The following is a 21,298-nucleotide window of genomic DNA, read 5'->3' on the forward strand; positions in this document are numbered from 1 at the left end:
GAAACAGCTTTGTCATGCTGGCCACATGAGCCGGAAGCTGTCTGCGGACAAACGCCAGCTCCCTTGGCCTATAGAGCGAGATGAGCGCCGCAACCCCAGAGTCGGACACGACTGGACCTGATGGTCAGGGGCCCCTTTACCTTTACCTTTCTTTACTACACATCATAATTAAAAAAGATACCCAGAAATCTTTTTACTTCTCTCCCCCCCCCTCCCTGGGTTCAATTATTAGTCCTTTTCTACTGCATTTTTTATGGTAATCCAGTTTTTAGACCTCCATTATATCTATAGTTCTTGTTACATTACAAGCCCTTTCTTGTGCTTTTTCTCTGCGTGCATAAATTCTTATACATTAACAGCAAAGTGTCGTGATCTTTGGATGAAAGGCAGTATATAAATATCATCATCAACATCATCATCCCAATTTTGCTCTGAATTCTTTTAAAGCTTGTAAGCCACAAAGAGCCCCCATTTAGCCAGAAGGTAGTTAGCTCTGCCCCCTCCCCTCCCTCTGTTTCCAACCACATGCTTATTTCGCTAGAGCACCTCTGTCTCTGACCACGGTTTTTCAACGCAACTCTCTGAGCAGGTGGGCATCTCCCGTTTCTGCTGCTTTGCTGGAACTCGGAGCTTTTAGGACAGGTTGTTTGTTCTGCAGAGGGGAGGGAAGCGTGAAAAATTTGAGCCATTTGACTTGGCAGAAGCAGTGCCAGCCCTTCTGCTCTTGGAGGCACCCACAGCGAACCCTGGGAGGGGGTGGTGCCTTTGCGGGCACACTTGAAGCAAAACATCTCGACTTCCTACCAAATGCGGCAGGAGCCACTGAGCAGGGCCAGAAACCCCACTTGAACGAGGTGGCCTGGACCTTATTGAAATATTCATTGGCTAAAAAGCTGCTTTGCAACAGCATCTCATTAGCTCAGTGCAGGGAACAGGCCAAAAGAGGTAAAGGCATTTTGAAGGAAGAAACCAGGTCAGCCGAAAGCGACAAGAGAGAGGGCGCCTGCTTTCTGCACTTCTCCGATGGCAGAGGACATTTTGGAGACACCAGTATTGCTCTGCGACACAGAACGACTTATAGAATCAGAATTGTAGAGTTGGAAGGGACCCTGAAGATCATCCAGTCCAACCCCCTGCAATGCAGGAATCTCAGCTCAAGCATCCCTGACAGATGGCCATCCAACCTCTGCTTAAAAACCTCCAAGGAAGGAGAGCCCACCACCTTCTGAGGGAAACCGTTCCACTGTCAAACAGCTCTTTCCACCAACAACACCCAACATACCATCTCAGGACTATTTAATTGCTCATCCTCTAACATTGTGTATGCCATCAAATGCCAACAGTGCCCTTCAGCTCTCTATATTGGACAAACAGGCCAAACCCTACGCCAAAGGATAAATGGACATAAATCTGACATCAGGAACCAGAAGACAGAAAAACCAGTAGGAGAACACTTCAATCTCCCAGGACATTCTATACAAGATCTCAAAGTAGCTGTCTTACTACAAAAGAATTTCAGAAATAGACTGGAAAGAGAAGTTGCTGAATCGCAACTTATCACCAAGCTCAAAACCATGGAGGGACCTGGTTTGAACAGAGATATCGGGTTCTTATCTCATTATACATGATAAGCGATCTTCAGCCATCTCAACCCTTGCTTTTTCATGCAAAACCATTTGCAGTCGTTTGCGGTCATCAACAGCTATCAGTCAGTCAATCACCCATTTCCACCACCCTTCTGAGTGATCCCCCCTCCCCATCCCCACCCCTCCCCACCCCTTCTCTACATAAGTGCCTGGAAACTTCCATTTCACTGTATCTGAAGAAGTGTGCATGCACACGAAAGCTCATACCAAAATAAAAACTTAGTTGGTCTTTAAGGTGCTACTGAAGGAATTTTTTTATTTCTCTTTCCACCAGAAAGTCCTTCCTAAGGTTGAGCTGGAATCTCCTTGCTTGGAAAGGTCTCTGCCTTCACAGAGACAGGGGTCTAGAGTGATGGCGATCCCAGTTTTACAAATTGTGGAAGAATGAATGCTTCTTGGAACGCATTTGAAATTTAGAGTTTGCCATTAATCTTGGGATAGTGGGGGAATTGGTTGGTTTAAATTGCTGGTGTCTAGATTCAGGGCTGGCTCTAGGTAGACCCCCGGTGGCGCGGGGCCAGTAGGCAGGGCGCCGCACGGCGAAGCCGCACGGAAACCATGCCGCACCCTGTGAGGGCGGGAGCGCCGGAACGATCTCCGCCCCTCAGCACCAGGGCGCGCGACCTGCTCGAGACTGCCCTGTCTAGATTCATCGGGGTCTGATGGGGCAGATGGCAGGGAGACTGACAGTAGGTGGCGCCAGAGCCACGGCAGGCAGAGCCAATGCAGTCTTGGTTTGTCCCCTCATCCTCCTCCCTGCTGATGCATTTGCTGCTGTTTTATGCAATGCTGCTCAGAAGTGTGTTCCCAGGAAACATTGCACAGCCCTGAAACGGATCGCTGTGTTATCAGCTGGCAAGCAACACAAAAAGAAGAAGGCCTCTGTCTCCCGTTGCCAGTGGCTGGGTTGACACGGGGCTTGCAAGCTGAGGCAAGGAGGGGATTTCCAGAAGGGCTCAGCGTGCTCCAGACATCTCTCTTTTACACAGCCTCTTTCAACCTTTTGTTACCCAAAGAGCGTTTCCTGCAGAGGTTCCAGTCACTCTTGCACTCCAGCACATTGCTTGAGAAACAGAACCACAGGGATCCCAGGATGCCAGGGGAAGAGACTTTGTGGAGAACAGCTTATCCCCAAGGGAAGAAAACCAAACCGGGACAAGGAAACTGCAGCCCATGTTGCCTGGGCTTCCAGCTCGCCCCTAAGCAAGCAAGGGAACCGTTGGAGAACTGAGATCTCAGTCCTGTGAGCGAGAAAAGGTGAGAAAGAATCAGAGTTGTGGTCTCCTCACCTCAAAAAGGATATTGCAGAGTTGGAGAAGGTTCAGAAAAGGGCAGCTAGGCTGATTGGGGGGGGGAGCAACTCCCCTACGGTTGGCGCATTTGGGACTTTGGGAGAAAAAGGCGAGGGAGAAGCCACATTATAGAAGTTGATTTAATGATGCACGGCAAGGAGAGAGTGGAGAAAGGAAAGTTTTTCTCCCTCTCGTAACACCGTAACTCGTGGGCCTCCAAGGAAGCTGAATATCGAGAGATGGAGGACAGATAGAAAGAAGGACCTCTTCATGTAGCACAGAGTTAAACTCGCTGTCCCAGGAGGGAGGGCTGAGTTTGCCTATGCCTGTCCTAAAGACACCACAGTCTCCACTGACGTTCATTCCAAGGAAGCCAAAGCCTGAGAAAGCACCTGGAACCCACAGAGTCTCTCACCACTCGGCAATCGGGGAGGCATGTGACAGGATGGTGTGGCTGTGACCTAAGGATTCATCCAGTTTTCCCTTTTCCCTGCTCCTTTCCCAGGGAAACCGGCTCTTTAGTTCTAAATTGGAGCAGCAGTCCACAGAAAACCCAATTGCTGTTTGCTCTGATTGAGCACTAAAGAGCAGTTTTCCTCGTGGAAAAGCAGCAGGAGAAGAGGACGTGTGGGTAAGCCCTAAGAGGTCTGATCCCGCCTGCCAGACAGGGGGAGCAATGTTGCATTGCCATCCCATCCTCTGAGCTTAAATGGGGATCCACAGCTTGATGACTCCTCAGCCCCCCCCCAAGTTGCCTGGGGGAGCTAAATCTCTGCCCCAGTCTCTGCCTTGAAGAGGTTCTCGGTTCAAGCGGTTTGGTCTGGAGGGTCTCTCTGCTTGGAGGCAAATGGAGCAGAGAGGAGTCATCGCAACCCCCCTCGACTAGCAGACTCCAATCTAAGGCAACGCTGTGCCCCATTGATCTGGCTTAATTGCTACAAGGAAAGGCTCGATAAAGGCTGTCCTTCCACTTTACCTAAATTATACCAACTGCTGTAATTAACCAGCACTGCGAGAGCTCTGCTGTTTATTTAGCCACACAATGCTCATGACTTGGGAGTGAGCGCTGGGGAAGCAACGAGCCTTAGATTTCTTGGCTTGAGATCGCTTCCAGTCTAAGGGTAAGAGGAGCTGGGCTGCCATGGATATATCCAGGCCTCTGGGCGTTGCCTGTTTCCAACCCAGACCCTGTGGGACTGAGCAGCAGCCTTTAAATAGCCTTAAGGTCTGCTGCGGAGCTACGACAAAGAGTGGGGAGTTCGAGTTCAGCCCTCCTGTACAGTCCAGAGTCCTTTGACTAGGCCAGTGGCACATCCCTCCCGAGACTCTCTCTGGCACCCGAGTAGCAAATGACCGGGACAAATCCACACCACGGGGTGAGCTCCTGTTGCTCTGTCCCAGCTCCTGCCAACCTAGCAGTTCGAAAGCACGCCAGTGCAAGTAGATAAATAGGTACCACTGCAGCGGGAAGGTAAACAGTGTTTCCATGCGCTCTGGTTTCTATCACGGTGTCCCATTGCACCAGAAGCAGTTTAGTCCTGCTGGCCACATGACCCGGAAAGCTGTCTGTGGACAAACGCCGGCTCCCTCGGCCTGAAACTGAAATGAGTGCTGCAACCCCATAGTCGCCGCCTTTGACTGGACTTGACCGTCCAGGGGTCCTTTACGTTTACCTTTATTACTAAATTCAGTTAAGCACTACAGGACTTAGCCCAAAGAGTCTATGAGAGCATTTTCATTAGGAAACACACGATGTAGAGTAAATATAGTCATCTTAGCTGTTTCATCCTCTACCCATCTACCTTCTCCCTCATCTTTCACCCAACGAAAGTCAGTGAAATACAACTTACTCAACCCATTATTATTTTTACTCCGTGTGCAGAACCCTCCTTGTACCTTATACAGAATTATTTTTCGCTTTAACATCCAGCTGTTAATTTCCCCTTTAACTGGTTCTTACTGGTTTTGTGATCAGGTCACATTTTTGCATTCATGACACTGGCCTCACTTAAAAACAAACATCCCACCTCAATCTCCAGGCACCAGAGCAAGGGACCAAGGCTGGATTCCCGCAAAGCAGAAAGAAGGTGAGAGCAACCCTACTTTCGAAGGGCGCTGGGAAAATCTAACTCCAAACACATACCTTTTTCTCCCAACCTAATAGGCATATCAGACTCTCGCATGCTCCCATCAGAGGCAGTAATGAAAAAGAAAATGTCATGAGATTAATCACGGCTCCTGACAAAGAGCATAATAGGAACAGGGGGGGGGGGTATTGCAGCCCTAAATCACTCTCATTACATTCTTAGCACCCGGTGCCTGCCAGGCCTTGTTAAATGGGTTCCCTGCTGGGGATCCTTTTTTGCAGTATCTGAGGCTGGGCGTTGCAGGACCCTCCCCTGGTGGCTTCCTCCCCTGTTCCAGTCCAAGGCCACCAAGAAATTCAGAGCCCAGAGTCACAAAGAAAAGGCACTTGAGTTGGGCAGCTTCAGGCAAACACACCTGGAATATGAGGAAGCAGAATGTGATGCATGAACAACTGTGGGGAAGCGTCCCCAAGCCATTTCAAGTGAACTTTACAAGCCCTTTTTCATGCAGCGCATAGTTAAACTGTGGAACTCCCTCCCGCAGGAGGCAGGGATGGCCACCAACTTCGATGACTTCGAAAGAGGATTGGACAAGCTCATGGAGGAGGAGAAGGCTATCAAAGACTGCTAGCTCAGGAAGGCTCAGCTCGGCCTCCACGGTTGGCAAATACCAGTTTCTGGAAACCACAGGAAGGAAGAGATGCTGGACTGGGTGGGCCATTGGCCTGATCCAACTGGGTTCTTCTGATGTTCTGGTGTTCTTCATTCAAAGCCTCTCCTACACCAGCTCCACCACAAACTCAGTCGTTGGCCAGAAGAGCAGCCGTAGAGAGTTGCTGGCTCTGTGCAGAGGTGACCTTGAATATCTGCTCATTCTGGATGAGTGCAGGGGCAACCATACAGGCTTAACATCTCTAACAGAGGATGTAGAATCTAGCTAACATGTATGGTAGCCTCTGAGAGCCCAGTGCTGAGTTGTGAAATGTCACATACCCTGTTTCTCCGGAAATAAGACGTAGCCATAAAATAAGCCGTTGCAGGATTTTTAATCATTCAAGGAATATAAGCCATACCCCGAAAATAAGACATAGTGATAGGCACAGCAGCAATGTCAGCCGCGGCAGGAGGAGGAGGAGGAAAAAATAAGACATCCCCTGAAAATAAGCCATAGTGTGTTATTCTGAGGAAAAATAAATATAAGACGGTGTCTTATTTTCGGAGAAACACGGAGTATGTAAGTAAAGGACCCCTGGACGGTTAAGTCCAGTCAAAGGCAACTACGGGGTTCATCTTGCCGGTGTTTGTCCACAGACAGCTTTCTGGGTCATGTGGCCAGCAGGACGAAACCACTTCTGGCACAATGGAGCACCGTAACAGAAGCCAGGGCTCACGGAAACACCGTTTACCTTCCTGTCGCAGTGGTACCTATTTATCTACTTGCACTGGCGTGCTTTCGAACTGCTAGGTTGGCAGGAGCTGGGACAGAGCAACGGGAGCTCACCCCGTCATGGGGATTCGAACCACCGACCTTCCAATCGGCAAGCCCAAGAGGCTCAGTGGTTTAGACCACAGCACACACACACCCGTCCCTCACATAGTATGACATGCTGGTACTAAGCATGTAGTGGTTAGACCAGAGAGTTCTCATCCAAGGGGTTCGATAAGCAGAGCTTGGATGGCCACCTGTCCTGGTTACTTGAGTTGAGATTCCTGCATTGCAGGGGGTTGGATGAGATGAGCCGACCTTGTGATCAGCAAGCCCTAGGCTCAGTGGTTTAGCCCACAGCGCCACCTGGGTCCCAATAGAGGAAGAGGCATCTTTTATTGGCAAGACACTTGCTGCACCAACCATTTGCCGGCCCAGGGGTGTTGCTGTCTGGATCCTCCTTCCTGGGAGGTTTTTAAGCAGAGCTTGGATGGTCATCTGCCAGGGACTCTTTACCTGTGATTCCTGTATTGCAGGGGGTTGGATTGGATGACCCTTGGGACCCCTTCCAGGATCCCGAGGTCCCATAATGTTTGGCATTGCGAGACATCTTGAAATTTCGAAACCGGCCCAAGCTGGCCGAGTGCAGTGGGGGTGGGAGGGAGCCATTAGCAAACCTTTCAAACCCAGATAGCCTCCCGCGAGATTAGTTTTATACATTATGCACAGAAATAACTTTGACGCCTTCGAGGATTTGTCGAGCATTTCAATTGCCCAGAGATAATTAAGAATTTGCTCAGCGAACAAAACGGCAAACCTGGAACGTGCAGGGGCTGAACAAATTATTCCCCGCCACCACCAAGGAAAAAAAAATGCTGCGTTTATTAGATGCCTGGTAGAAGAATTAACATAAGATGCAGCTCTGGCTGCTTGAAAAATCCATGAAGCTAGAGCAATAATAGTAATAAAAGCAAAAATAAAAAATAAAAAAATAGGACAGACAGATTTAAAGACTCCTTTTCCTCTGTAAAGGACCAGACTACGCTCACCGCTTGAAAAACCTGGGAAACATAATCCACTCCTGAGTGAAGTTAGGCCGTTCTGGGCCTCCCTTTTTCAATGTTATCCTTATTGGATTTGCTATGAATGATTGAATCGCCGCTGAATGCTCTAGCAAATTAGAAAGCAATTGTACGAGTCTATATGGGCAAAGTGTAGCTTTCCTTCCCTTTCACGGGTTCCAATATAACTTTCTTGAAAGGCCACGTGGATAAAGATGAGGCTGTGAATATTGAAAAAGACCCCCCCCCTTTTTTTTTCAAAAGCGCAGCCACTGATAGCACCATGTGAATAATGGCTTCCCTGGGATTTCGAGTCCTGTGCATTAGCATGCCTGAATTGCGTTAGTCCTGATCCAAACGGGGAAATGGCCCAGCAGGGATCACTGAGAGGAATCAGGCTTTCATCCCAAGAGTAAAAAAAGGGGGGACATCAAACACAAGCAGATTATACCCCAGTACAAAGGATAGGTTCTGAAGTGGAAAGTTAGTTTGCAAAAAAAACGGAATTTCTAATGAGGAAGCAAGCACTTTGGTCAAAAGGCAATGAGATCACAGGAGTAAATGTGCAAAAAATAATAATAAACCCTGCTTAATACAGACCTCTCTCTTAATCCCACTGGCTATCTGGGATTCTTATGGAAAGAGGAAAGGCTGAAATGTTTTGGGGATTGACATACACCACCACCACCCCCTCAACACAGTTCCAAACCTTGCGCTGGCCTCACATCTTCACATCTTTAGCTGGGTCCTGGTCAACAATTTGGATGTTCTCCTAGCAGATATTTGTAATGCTGCGTGTAGTTCTGGTTGCCTCTTCTCCAAAAGGATGCTGTGGACTTGGAAGAGGTCTTCTCGGCATAGCTGTCAAGCTTTCCTTTTTCTCGCGAGGAAGCCTACTCAGCATAAGTGAATTTCCCTTTAAAAAAGGGAGAACTTGACAGCTATGCTTCTCGGTAGTGGCGCCCTCCCTGTGGAACACGCCCCCCCCTTTTAGATGTCAAGGAGATAAAGAATTACACAACTTTTAGAAGACATCTGAAGGCAGCCTTGTATCAGAAGGTTTGATGTTTTTATTATGTTTTTAGATATGCTGTAAGCTGCCCAGAGTGGCTGGGACAACCCAGTTAGATGGTGGTGTACAAATAATAACATCACCGCCATCATATTCATTATTATAATTATTGCAACATTGAGACGTTTCAGTTTAGCAAAAAAAAGGGGGGGGAGTAAAAGGTGTCTTATAGCAGCTTATAAAATGATGCAATGCAAGGAGAAAGTTGATACAGGAGAGTTTTTCTCCCTCTCTCATAATACTAGAAGTTGTGAACGTCCAAAGAAGCTGAATGTTGGAAGAATCAGGGCAAATGAAGTCCTTCATGCCATGCAGAGCTGAACTATGGAACTCCCTCCTGCAGGAGGCAGGGATGGCCACCCCCATAGACTGCTTTAGATGAGGACCAGGCAAATTCATGGGGGAGGAGAAGGTTATCAACGAGCACTAGGCATGATGGCTGTGCTTTGCCTCCATGACTAGAGGTGGCAATATTTCTGGATGCCAGTTTCTGGAAACTGCAGGAGGGGAGAGGGCTCTTGTGCTTAGATCCTACTTGCAGATTTCCTATTGGGGCATCCGGTTGGCCACAGTGAGAACAGGATGCTGGACTGGATGGGCCCCTTTTGGCCTGATCCAGCAAGCTCTTCCTATGTTCTTCTATGCAGATGGCTTGGTGGCATTTCTAGGCCCTGAACTTAAGGATCACCCATGGTGACACAGTGGCCATGGGGACATAAGAGGACCCCTTCTGGATAGAGCCAATGGGCCTTCCGCATTCTAGTGCAAATGCCTCCTAACAGACACATTTCCTCTTTTGCAAGCTGGTTTCCCTAATGCAATGCATTTTTGTATGTGATTTTCATCCATGTGTTCATTTTCAGACACACCCTCTCCAAAATAATTGCATTTCTGTACACACTGGTTGCTGGAGAACTGAAATGCCAAATTCAGCGGTGTGATAATTTGGAAATATAGGAGCCAACTCCTAGGGGCTTGTGTCCCTTTGGCACCCCCCATTTGAAGGGGCGGCCCCCCAAAATTGATGGGCATTGCCATTCAATGGTGTGCGTGCATCTTGTGACCGATTATGTGGGGCGGTGCTTCCCTTAACTCCTCCCCCCAAATATTTTGGTCAAGTTGGCACCCCTGGTGTTTCGGCTTGCCTATTTATTTGAAAAGTACAAATGGGAGAGTCTCATTAAATGGTAAACAAAATCAAATTTATCCTTCATCCATCGTACCAACTAACTCAACACCCATCATGCAGCCCAGAGTTAAACGACAGCCCAGGCTCCCGCAGGAGACAGAAATGGCCAACATCCTAGGTGACTTTAAAGGAAGAGAAGCCAAATTCATGGAAGAGAAGCCAATTGATGACTACTTGCCATGCGGGCAATTTTTTTTTATTAAAAAAATGATCTATTTGGTTTTTCAAATTAGAGTTTTACAATCACATGTCCAACATACAACATAAAAACAAGATTCCAAAAAATCTCCTGGACTTCCCCTCCTTCTCCTTTGTGGGTCCTATTGTTAATCATTTCCTCCTGCATCGTTTATAATAATCCAAATCTTTTACATCTCCATTATATGCAAAATTCACCCTTAAACTAAAAGGGTTATTCCGATCCGATTTTAGCTGTTTGCAATGGTTTTTAAGGTAAATTATAAATTTTCCCCATTCCTTATTAAAATTTTGGTCTTCATGATTTCTGATTCTTCTGGTCATTTTTGCTATTTCGGCATCCACTTCATCTGCCCTTCTTCTCTGGACGGGACTTTTTCTTCTTTCCATCTCTGGGCCTTTAATATCCACACAGCCATGTGGGCCCTTGCTCTGTCTCCACGGCTGGAGGCAGTGATGCTTCTGAATACAGGGGGACCTTGGTTCTCAAACACCTTGGTTCTCAAACGCTGAAAACCCAGAAGTAAGTATTCCGGTTTTTAATGTTTTTCGGAAGCCGGATGTCCGATGCAGCCGTCGGCTATTGTTTCCGGGGTGCCTGCACCAATCAGAAGCTGTGCCTTGGTTTTAGAACATTTTGGAAGTCAAACAGACTTCTGGAAAGGATTAAGTTTGGCGCTTTTGTTTTGGCTATTTATTTTGTGTTTTTGTTTTTGAGACTATTTCAGTTAATTTGTTTTTGTGACTGTGTGGAACCCAGTTCAGCTTCTGATGTGTGACTGCGGAAATGGATAAAAGCCCCCCCATCCAAACAATAACTATCATCAGTGTAAGTATATATATTTTTAATCATCTAGTACAATACTGCATGTCTTATTTATTTTATAGTACAGTACATTGATTATTGCTTTCATTATTTCATTATTGTGGCTTAGGGCCCTTGTATTTACGGGACCGCCTCTCCTGGTATGTCCCACAGAGGACCCTAAGGTCAATGAATAATCATAGTTTAGAGGTCCCAGGCCCTAAGGAAGTCAGACTATCCTCCACCAGGGCAGGGCCTTTTCATTGATGGCTCCGACCTGGTGGAATGTTCTGTCCCATGAGACTAGGGCCCTACAGGATTTAATCTTCTGCCGGGCCTGTAAGACAGAGCTATTTGCCTGGCCTTTAATTTGAACTCAGCCTGATCTTTTATTTCCCTTCTCTTCCCCCCTCCCCCTTTTTATGAAGATTACCTGCTCTGGGACCCCACAGCTAATTCTCCCCTGGCCTCCTCGCTGGCCCAAGTAGGTCTAATTTAGCCAGCTAGCCCTGGTGACTATCTTAATGTTTATTGGATGGATTTTCCCCAAATTGATTCTTGAGCTTGAATTTTATTGTTATTCATGCTTTTATACTGTATTTTATGCTGCTTTTATGTTGTATTACAATTAAGTGTTTTAAATTTGTTGTGAGCCGCCCTGAGTCCGGGTTTCTGAACTGGGAAGGGCGGGGTATCAATAAAATTATTATTATTATTATTATTATTATTATTATTATTATTATTGGATCAATGGTCCCATTAGATAGTAAAATTCATGTTTTAGGGGTTGTTTTTAAAAGTCTGGAACAGATTAATCCATTTTGCATTACTTTCAATGGGAAAGCACGCCTTGGCTTTGGAACGCTTTGGTTTTGGAACGGATTAAGTTTGAGAACCAAGGTCCCACTGTACCAGTTGATGGAAACCACTGGAGGGGAGAGGGTACCTGGATGCTGTTTGCGGGTTACCCATCTTTGGAGGTCTTTAAGCAGAGGCTTGACAGGCATATGTCAAGAATGCTTTGATGGTGTTTCCTGCTTGGCAGGGGGTTGGACTGGATGGCCCTTGTGGTCTCTTCCAACTCTATGATTCTATGATTCTATGATCATGGGCATCTGGTGGGCCAATGTGAGAACAGGATGCCAGACTGGACGGGCCACTGGCCTGATCCTGCAAACCCATCTTGTGTTCTTAAACAACATCTCTCTCAATGGTGGATGACTCCCTTTTCTCTCTCTTGGCTATTCTTCTCCAGCTAGCAAGGATTCCCACAGCCTCATTATCTGGTGTCACTTGCCGTCACACCCACCTGGTGCCCGCAAACACCCCCCCAAGCACTTCATTAAGTGTGAGGGGGAGGCTTAAGAGGACCACCAGCCGGGCTTCCCTCCCACCCCAGCCAGCCCTTGGAGGGTGTCAACCTTTTCCACAGCTGTTAATACTGCCGCCGGGCTGACCTTTGCGGCTCCTGCCATTTTGCAATGCACAGATCAGCGGGCGCCGGTAAATCTTGTCAGAATTAATGCAAATGAGAGACACAACTCATTACCATCCTCCCTCGGCTTGTGACGGCGGTGTCGCCGAGACACCGCTTTCTCCGGAATGCGGGAGAGATCGGAAGCCAGAGCTGGCATGGTGGCATCCGTTCTGTGGATCCCTACCCACGCAGAGACCCTGAGTTTGCAGGGGCTTCAGATGGTGGAGGGACTGCAGACAGAGAGCACTGCAAGAGGGAAACTTAACTTGGATTTATTGATTTGTTGATTTATTTATTGTTTATTGAATTTCTATACCACCCTATACCCGGAGGTCTCGGGGCAGTTCACAGAGTAAAATCAAAATATTAAACCACAAAATACATAATCAAAATAAAAAAAACTTAATAACACAGAGAGCCTCAGCTCCACGATCTGTCCTTCCAGTGAGCACTCAGGGCTGATTTTCTCATTCTTAAGGAAATCAGCCCTGAGTGCTCACTGGAAGGACAGATCCTGAAGCTGAGGCTCCAATACTTTGGCCACCTCATGAGAAGAGAAGAATCCTTGGAAAAGACCTTGATGTTGGGAAAGATGGAGGGCACAAGGAGAAGGGGACGACAGAGGACGAGATGGTTGGACAGTGTTCTCGAAGCTACGAACATGAGTTTGACCAAACTGCGGGAGGCGGTGGAAGACAGGAGTGCCTGGTGTGCTCTGGTCCATGGGGTCACGAAGAGTCGGACACGACTAAACGACTAAACAACAACAACAACAACAGAGAGAGAGAGAGAGAGAGAGAGAGAGAGAACAGCCACATTTTAAAAGGATATACGACAGGCATCCCCAAACTGCAGCCCTCCAGATGTTTTGGCCTACAACTCCCATGATCCCTAGCTAACAGGACCAGTGGTCAGGGATGATGGGAATTGTAGTCCAAAACATCTGGAGGGCCGAAGTTTGGGGGTGCCTGATATAGGATGTCAATCAGATCAACCAAAAACACCTGGTTAAAAAGGCGGCTAAAGGTGTATAGTGAAGGCACCAGGCGAACTTCCCTGGGGAGAGCATTCCACAGACAGGGAGCCACTACAGAGAAGGCCCCGTTCTTGTGCTGCCATCCTCTGGACTTCTCGAGGAGGAGGCACATGAAGGAGGGCCCCAGAATATGATCTTTGGTTCTGCTCTAAGCTTGGCCACATGGATGCTCAAAACTGCTCTCAGATTTTGCAAGATCAGCTCAGGGTTTGTCCAGCATGGAAATTCATAGAATCATAGAATTGTAAAGCTGGAAGGGACCCCCCAAGGGCCATCTAGTCCAATCCCCTGCAATGCAGGAATCACAGCTTAATGATCCTTGACATTTAACCACCCAATCTGTTTAAAAACCTCCAAGGAAGGAGTATCCGCCACCTCCTGAGGGAGTCCGTTCTGGTGTCAAACAGCTCCTACTGTCACAAAAGTTCTTCCTGATATCGAGTCAGAATCTTCTTTCTTGTAACTTGAAGCCATTGGTTTGAGTCCTGTCCTCCAGAACAGGAGAAAACAAGCTTGCTCCCTCTTCCATGTGACAGACCTTTGGGTATTTGAAGATGGCTCTCACATCACCTCTCGGTCATCTTTTCTCTAGGTTGAGCATCCCAATTCCCTCAACTGTCCCTTACAAAGTTTGGTTTCCAGACCCTTGATCATCTTGGCTGTCCTCCTCTGCACACATCCCAGCTTGTCAATATCCCTTTTAAACTGAAATGCCCAGAACTGGACACAGTATTCCAGGTGTGGTCTGACCAGGGCAGAATAGAGTGGGACTATGACTTCCCTTGATCCAAACACTAGACTTCTCTTCAGCCTGCCTAGAATAATGTTAAGGTTTTTTGCTGCTGCATCACACTGAAACATGTTAAGCTTGAAGAAGAAGAGTTTGGATTTGATATCCCGCTTTATCACTACCCGAAGGAGTCTCAAAGCGGCTAACGTTCTCATTTCCCTTCCTCCCCCACAACAAACACTCTGTGAGGTGAGAGAGGCTGAGAGACTTCAAAGAAGTGTGACTAGCCCAAGATCACCCAGCAGCTGCATGTGGAGGAGCGGAGACGCGAACCCGGTTCCCCAGATTACGAGTCTACCGCTCTTAACCACTACACCACACTGGCTCTCTTGAGGTCTGCTAAGACCCCTAGACCCCTGTCCTTCTGTCAAGCCAGCTGTCCAGTCACCCACAGCCCAACCAGCAGGATTTGACAATGTCTCTGCTCTTCGTTGATGTAGATGGGTGTCAACAGAGGAAGTGCCGCCATCTTGAAAATGATAAGTCAAGGCTGCTACCTTCATGTTCTGCTTGTTAAAAGGAAATGCTCTTTTCCTCTCCTTCTTCTGAAGATTCCCCCCACTGGGAGAAGGGGCTCCCTAGTCCCTGGAGCCCGCCCTTCACAGGAGTCAGTGTGTTGCAAGAGAAGAATGGCTTATTATGGGAAAGCTCCTTAATGTTGGCACAGTAGTCAGAGGGAGGCAGCAAGCCAAGGTAGGAGAAGGGTGAAAAAAGTTATATCTCTGTCTCCAGAGCTGGGTGAAATACAATGCAAATAGGAAATATAAATGCTGTAACTGGGAAGAATTTCAAAAAAGAAATACTAATTCCATTTGCATAAATCCATAATGCATTTCTGGAATGCAAAACACATTAATTCAATAATTTCTCCGAGTACTAATGCAATAACTTGGCATGTGTGTGATTGTTCCTGGATTTATATGTTTTATTTCTTGTTTTCCAAGGACAGAAAAGGAAATGAATTGTCAGGAAAGGAACTTAGTTCAACTCTCTAATACAGAGCTTTCCAAACTTTTCATGTTGGTGACACTCTTTTTAGACATGCATCATTTTGTGACACAGTAATTCAGTTTTACTAGCAAACTGGAGGTTAAACTAACCCCTTTCCAGCCCCAGGAGGAGCGCAGGGAGCCTTTGTACGACACACCTACACACTGCAGCCGACACACAAAGGTGTCGCAACACACAGTTTGGAAAGCTCTGCTCTGATGCAAAGCAGTTCTGGTTTATCATCATCATCATCCTACCTTTTCTCCAAGGAGCTCAGGGTAGCCTACTAGCTTCTCTACCTACCCTGCCAATCAATTCCCACAATAACCCTGTGAGGTAGGTTAGGCTTCATGGCCAAGTGGGAATTTGCGCCCTCATCTCCAAGGCCCAGTCCAACATTCTGACCACGCAGGTGACAGGCAATGCAGGTGCTGGATTTGGGTGTGTGAGACTGTGCATATGTGTTGGGGCCACAAGCAGTCTCTGCCCCAGACCTCTGAACATCACTATGGCAAGACCCTCAACTGCCTGCATATAAACTATGGAACTCGCTTCCCCAGAAGGCTGTGGTGGTCACCAGGTTGGGTGGCTTTAAATGGGAATTAGGCAAAGTCATGGAGGAGGAGGAGGAGGAGGAGGAGGAGGAGGAGGAGGAGGAGGAGGAGGAGGAGGAGGAGAGGGCTATCGAAGGCGAGAGCCAGGATGGCTTTGTTCTACTTCCGCAGTTGGAGGCAGCAATGAAGAAGAAGAAGAAGAAGAAGAAGAAGAAGAAGAAGAAGAAGAAGAAGAAGAAGAAGAAGAGGAGGAGGAGGAGGAGGAGGAGGAGGGGGAGGAGGAGGAGGAGGAGGAGGAGGAGGGAGAAGAGGAGGAGGAGGAGAAGAGGAGGAGGAGGAGGAGGAGAGAAGGAGGAGGAGGAAGAAGAAGAAAAAGAAGAGGAGGAAGAAGAGGAGGAGGAGGAGGAGGAGGAGGAGGAAGAAGAACGATAAGATAAGATATCTTTATTGTCATTGTCCCCTTGCGGGAACAAAGAAGAAGAAGAAGAAGAAGAAGAAGAAGAAGAAGAAGAAGAAGAAGAAGAAGAAGAAGAAGAAGAAGAAGAGGAGGAGGAGGAGGAGGAGGAGGAGGAGGAGGGGAGGAGGAGGAGAAGAGAAGGAGGAGGAGGAGAGGAGGAGGAGGAGGAGGGAGGAGGAGGAGGGAGGAGGAGGAGGAGGAGGGAGAAGAAGAGGAGGAGGAGGAGAAGAGGAGGAAAAGGAGGAGGAAGAAGAAGAAAAGAAGAAGAGGAGGAGGAGGAAGAAGAAAAAGAAAGCTGGGACCCATGAAGCCACTCGTGGCCCAGAGAGATATAATGCATAGCGTATAATGATACCTTCGCTGGTCATTATGGTGTTGTGTAACTTCTTGGTGTCCTTTCAGGAAGGCTATCGTACTTCTAGAGCATGTCCCAATTTGAAATTGATTTTTTTTTTTTTTTTGCATGCAATACAGCCGGACACAAGTGCCATGGTAGAGATTAAGCAGTTCTCGTGACGGTCCCAAGTGAAGACAACCTTATCTCAGCTGGCAAGCCACAATGTCTTAGAACTCCACCTACGGTGTTCAGAAGCATCCCGGACAACGATACGGCCACCTCTGAAACAGGAAGGTCATGCATGCACACATACTGAGAGCTGGAATCCAGAATACTTTTGTTTCATCATAAAAGGTGTGAGTCCAGCTGGCCAGCGGCAGCAAGAACCAGAAAGATGAAAGGCGCTAAACCCTAGATGCAACCTCAGCACAGGGTGAAGCCTGATGAGACAAAGGCAAGGAGAAAACACCTTGAAGTGAGATGAAAGTTCTCGAATTTCGTTAGCGATGCCTTTTAAAAAGAAAGGAAGAAAAGTGAAATGAAAGAAGAGCTGAGCTTTAAAAGCCGTGTCCAACTTAAAGTAGAATTCTCCTTTCGATTTGTTTTGTTTTTAGCACTGATTCTAATGTGGAAGGGTAAACTACAGTTCCCAGGGTTCTTTGGAGGAAGCAATTGTGCTTCCAATGTTCTTTCAGTGTATGATGTGTAGGCAGCCATAGGTAAACTAGATGCAGCGACAGCTCCTTGGGTGGCTTTAAAAGGGAGCCAGTTAGATCCCTGGAGGGAAAGGGCCATCCATGGCCATCTGTGGACGCCAGTTGTTGGGGTTCACAAGGTGGTTTTTTAGGGAAATGGTTGGCATCCGTCTGTCTCGGGAGACAATGGAGGAATGTGCCTTTGGGGGTGAAGTCAAAAAGCTGGAGAGTTACAGCGCCTGCTGTGGCTGAAGAGACTGATAGGGGAGAGACATGTGTTGTTGCAGCTGGGGCAGGTAAAGGCATCCAGTTGTGCTGCTGCAGATGCATCATAGCGTTTCTTCTCGCTGCGCTCCTCCCAGCGGTCATTCCTCCTCTGGCTGCTGACTGTCTGTCTCCAGGAACTGCGGTTGTCTGCAAGGGATTCCCACATGGAATGATGTTGCCAGACTCCATGTCATGTCTGCAGGAAGCTGCATTATGCAGAGTAAGCCCATTGTGATCCCTCTAGCTCATTGTTGTCTACAGTGACTGTCAATGTCTCTCCAGGATTTCGGACAGGGACTTTCTACCAACTCTACCTGAAGATGCTCTTCTGTTGAGCAACGGCCCTTCCTGAACTCCCCTGCTGCCTGAATTCTCCAAGAGCAAGTGTGACATGATGGCTGAAATGGGGAAGACCTCTGTTCAAACAGCCTCTGTGAGCCAGTGTAGCATAGTGGTTAGATACAGGTAGGTAGCCGTGTTTGTCTGAGTCGAAGCAAAATAACTTCAGAACTTCTGAAGAAGTGTGCATGCACACGAAAGCTCATACCAAAATAAAAACTTAGTTGGTCTTTAAGGTGCTACTGAAGGACTTTTTTCATAGTGGTTAGAGTGCAGGATTGGTACCCAGGAGAGACCAGGGCTCAAATCCCCACTTGGCCACCAAGCTCGCTGAGTGTGGGCCCATTCACTGCCTCTCTCAACCTAACCTACCTCACAGGGCTGTTGTGGGGATTAAATGTGGAGGCAGGGGGACCATGTACACCAGGCATCCCCAAACTTCAACCCTCCAGATGTTTCGGACTACAATTCCCATCTTCCCCGACCATTGGTCCTGTTAGCTAGGGATCATGGGAGTTGTAGGCCAAAACATCCAGAGGGTCGCAGTTTGGGGATGCCTGATGTACACCCCCTTGAGCTCCTGGGGGCAGAGGAGAGGGGGGGTGAAAGAGTAATAAACAAATAATAAATAATAATCTTCACCACGGGGCCCCGCCCAGTGTCCTTGGGCTCCTCACCTTCTCTCAGCCAAACCTGTCCTGCCAGGGTGTTGCATGGATAAAATAGGGAGAGGGGAAGAAGCCCTTGTCCCGAATATTAAGAGAGAGACCTGAATAAGTACATGGTCTCGTTTTCATTTAAGCATTCAAGGTGCAGCTTTGGATTTTGTGAACAGCGCACCTGGGTGGCCAGTTTTTTTGGCTGCTGAGCTCACAAGAAGGAAGAGGCAACCAAGCCCCCCAGATGGGCAGCCAGCCCCCCCCCCCCGGGGAGCCAGATCTGTTCAAAGGAGGGACGCATAAAAATTGGTAAGAGAGAGAGAGAGAGAGAGAGAGAGAGAGAGAGAGAGAGAGAGAGAGAGAGAGAGTTTCTAAAACTTCCAAGGAAAACAAATGGCTTTCCTCCAATGATGTGTCTTAACACGCATTCATCAGGAAGGGTGGTCTGATCCTGCTCAGGGGATCCGTCATGCTTAGGCAAGTGACTACTCTGTGCCAGAAAGTGGGTGAGGGGAGCCAGGGCAGCATCCTGAAGGACAGGGAGCCATAAACGCCTCTACGTCCGAATGGCAATATTGCCACCTGCAGGACAAGCCTTGAGCTGCCAGTTCCAAAAATCTGGAAAGAGGTTGTGATTGTGGGACTCTGAGGAGACAGGTGAAACCACCACCACCACCACCCTCTCTCCACCAGCCGTTCCCTGTCCTGCCTGCACTCCAAACATCTCTATTTCCCTAAAGAATAATATAATTGTGGAGTTGGAAGGGATCTCCAAGGGTCATCTAGTCCAACCCCCTGCAATTCAGGAATCTCAGCTAAAGCATCCATGACAGATGGCCATCCAACATCTGCATAAAAACCTCCAAGGAAGTAGAGTCCACAATCTCCTGAGGGAAAATGTTCCACTGGCAAACAGCTCTTGCCATTAGAAAATTCTTTGTAAAGTTTAGTTGGAATCACATTTCTTGCAATTTGAATTAAGTGGTTCAGGTCCATCTTCCATGGGACAGCCCTTGAGATAGTTGAAGATGGCTGCCCTATCTCCTCTCCGTCTCCTCTTCTCTAGGGTAAACATACCCAGCGGCTTCAACTGTTCCTCATCAGGCTTAGTTTCCAGATCCTTGATCCTCTTGGCCACCGTCCTCTGCTCACCTTCCACCTTGTCAACCTCCTTCTTAACTAAAATATTGGGCAGCGGAGCTTTAAGCGAGATAAGTCATGGCAGCATTATTAGTTCCCACCAAAGCAAAGCCTGTGCCAAACACACAGAGCCATGCAGGAGAAAAGTTTGTGGCAGAGATGCTTGGCAGGAACAGCTGAAGCTCTCTGCTTTTTGTCATTAGTGAAGGCCAGAGAAATCTGCAACAAAGTGTTGCAGCCTGATGTTTTCCTCTTCAGGTTTCCAGCTGCTCCACTCCATACCTCCTGAATCTCTGGGCTTTCTCTTTCTCCCTCTACACGAGTCAGCCAGCATTTTCTGGCCACTGAGCACTTCCTCAGTCCTTTATTAAGCTGATTTGGTATGGCTCTCTCTCTCTCTCTCTCTCTCTCTCTCTCTCTCTCTCTCTCTCTCTCCCTCCCTCCCTCCCTCCCTCCCTCCCTCCCTCCCTCCCTCCCTCCCTTCCTTCCTTCCTCAGTTTGTTTGGGCCCTGGATGAGAGCCAGGAGGCTGAAAGGGCAATTGCATCAGAAGGAACTGATATTGGTGTATGTGCATTATCACTTTTTTAAATCAATGTAACATTTTAATATTTATCTATGTATTTTTTGGGGGGAAATGTTGTCTGTTGTTGCTTTAGCTTTTGCTACACTGCTTAGAGGTTTTTTGGAGGCAGCAATGATTCTGAACCCCATTTGCTGGAGACCACAGGAGGGGAGATGCCCATGTGTGCGAATCCTGCTTGCGGCTTTCCCAGAAGAGGCATCTCCCTGGTCACTTGTGAAAACAGGATGCTGGACTAGATGGGCCATTGGCCTGATCCAAATGCCTCGTCTTATGTTCCTAAGGTCACTTCCAGATGACCTGCTTCTTGAGCATCTGTTCTCATTTGTTTGTGGGAAGGTTAGATGACGCTGCCCCAGAGGAATTGCTATTCCAGTGCGTCTGCCCATTGCTTTCCTTCTTGCAAAAACACTGATTTGGTGAGTCAGGTTGGGGGAGAAGTGGCTTTGCTGTGCCAGAGCACTGAACCCACACAAACTCTCCCTAAGCATCAGCTCCTTTGTAATTCAAAACTGAATTTGCTGGGTATGTGACTGAATCCCCTCTGCAGAACGCTGACAGCCTGGTAGCAAGCCAAAGCCTGTGACATTATTATCTTAACTTTTGGCTTTTGTTGGAAGGCACAAACAGCAGCTGGACTTTTTTAAGGGGGAGCCACAGCACAGCTCGTGAGCCATCTGCTTTGTCTTCTTCAGCTTCTGCAATCCCCTGGCTGGGAACGGAACACTGATATTGCCTCCTCCCCTTTGCCCTTCGTGGCTTCTTGTCCTCCTTTCTCTCCTCCAAACGCCTCTCCTCCTCCTCCTAATATGGCCAATATCGACAGAATCCTGGAGCCTAGCCAACAAAGTTGCTTCGCCCCCTTTTCTCCCAGATAGGGCAAGCATCAAGGTTGAGCTTGTCTTAGCAGAGACCTGAACTTCCCAGGCTTGATAGATGGGTCCTCCCTTCTGCCATTGGACTATCAAGGTCCACTTTGCTGGGTGGATGGTTTCCAAGGTTAGGATGCAGTCAGTAGGAAACAATGTCGGAAAGTTTAAAAAGCATGCAGTCAGTGTGACCGCAAGTAGCTGAATCTGGCTGCTTCTAGGGATGGGAGTGATGAATGGCTCTTCCCAGAGGCATCTCGTTGGGAATTTGTTTCATAATGCCGAGGTTCCGAAAGGCTACGGAGCAAACCTAGCCTTAAATGCTCAGAA

Source organism: Zootoca vivipara, chromosome 1, assembly GCF_965207765.1.
Source record: "Zootoca vivipara chromosome 1, rZooViv2.hap1.1, whole genome shotgun sequence".
NCBI classification, from domain to species: domain Eukaryota; kingdom Metazoa; phylum Chordata; class Lepidosauria; order Squamata; family Lacertidae; genus Zootoca; species Zootoca vivipara.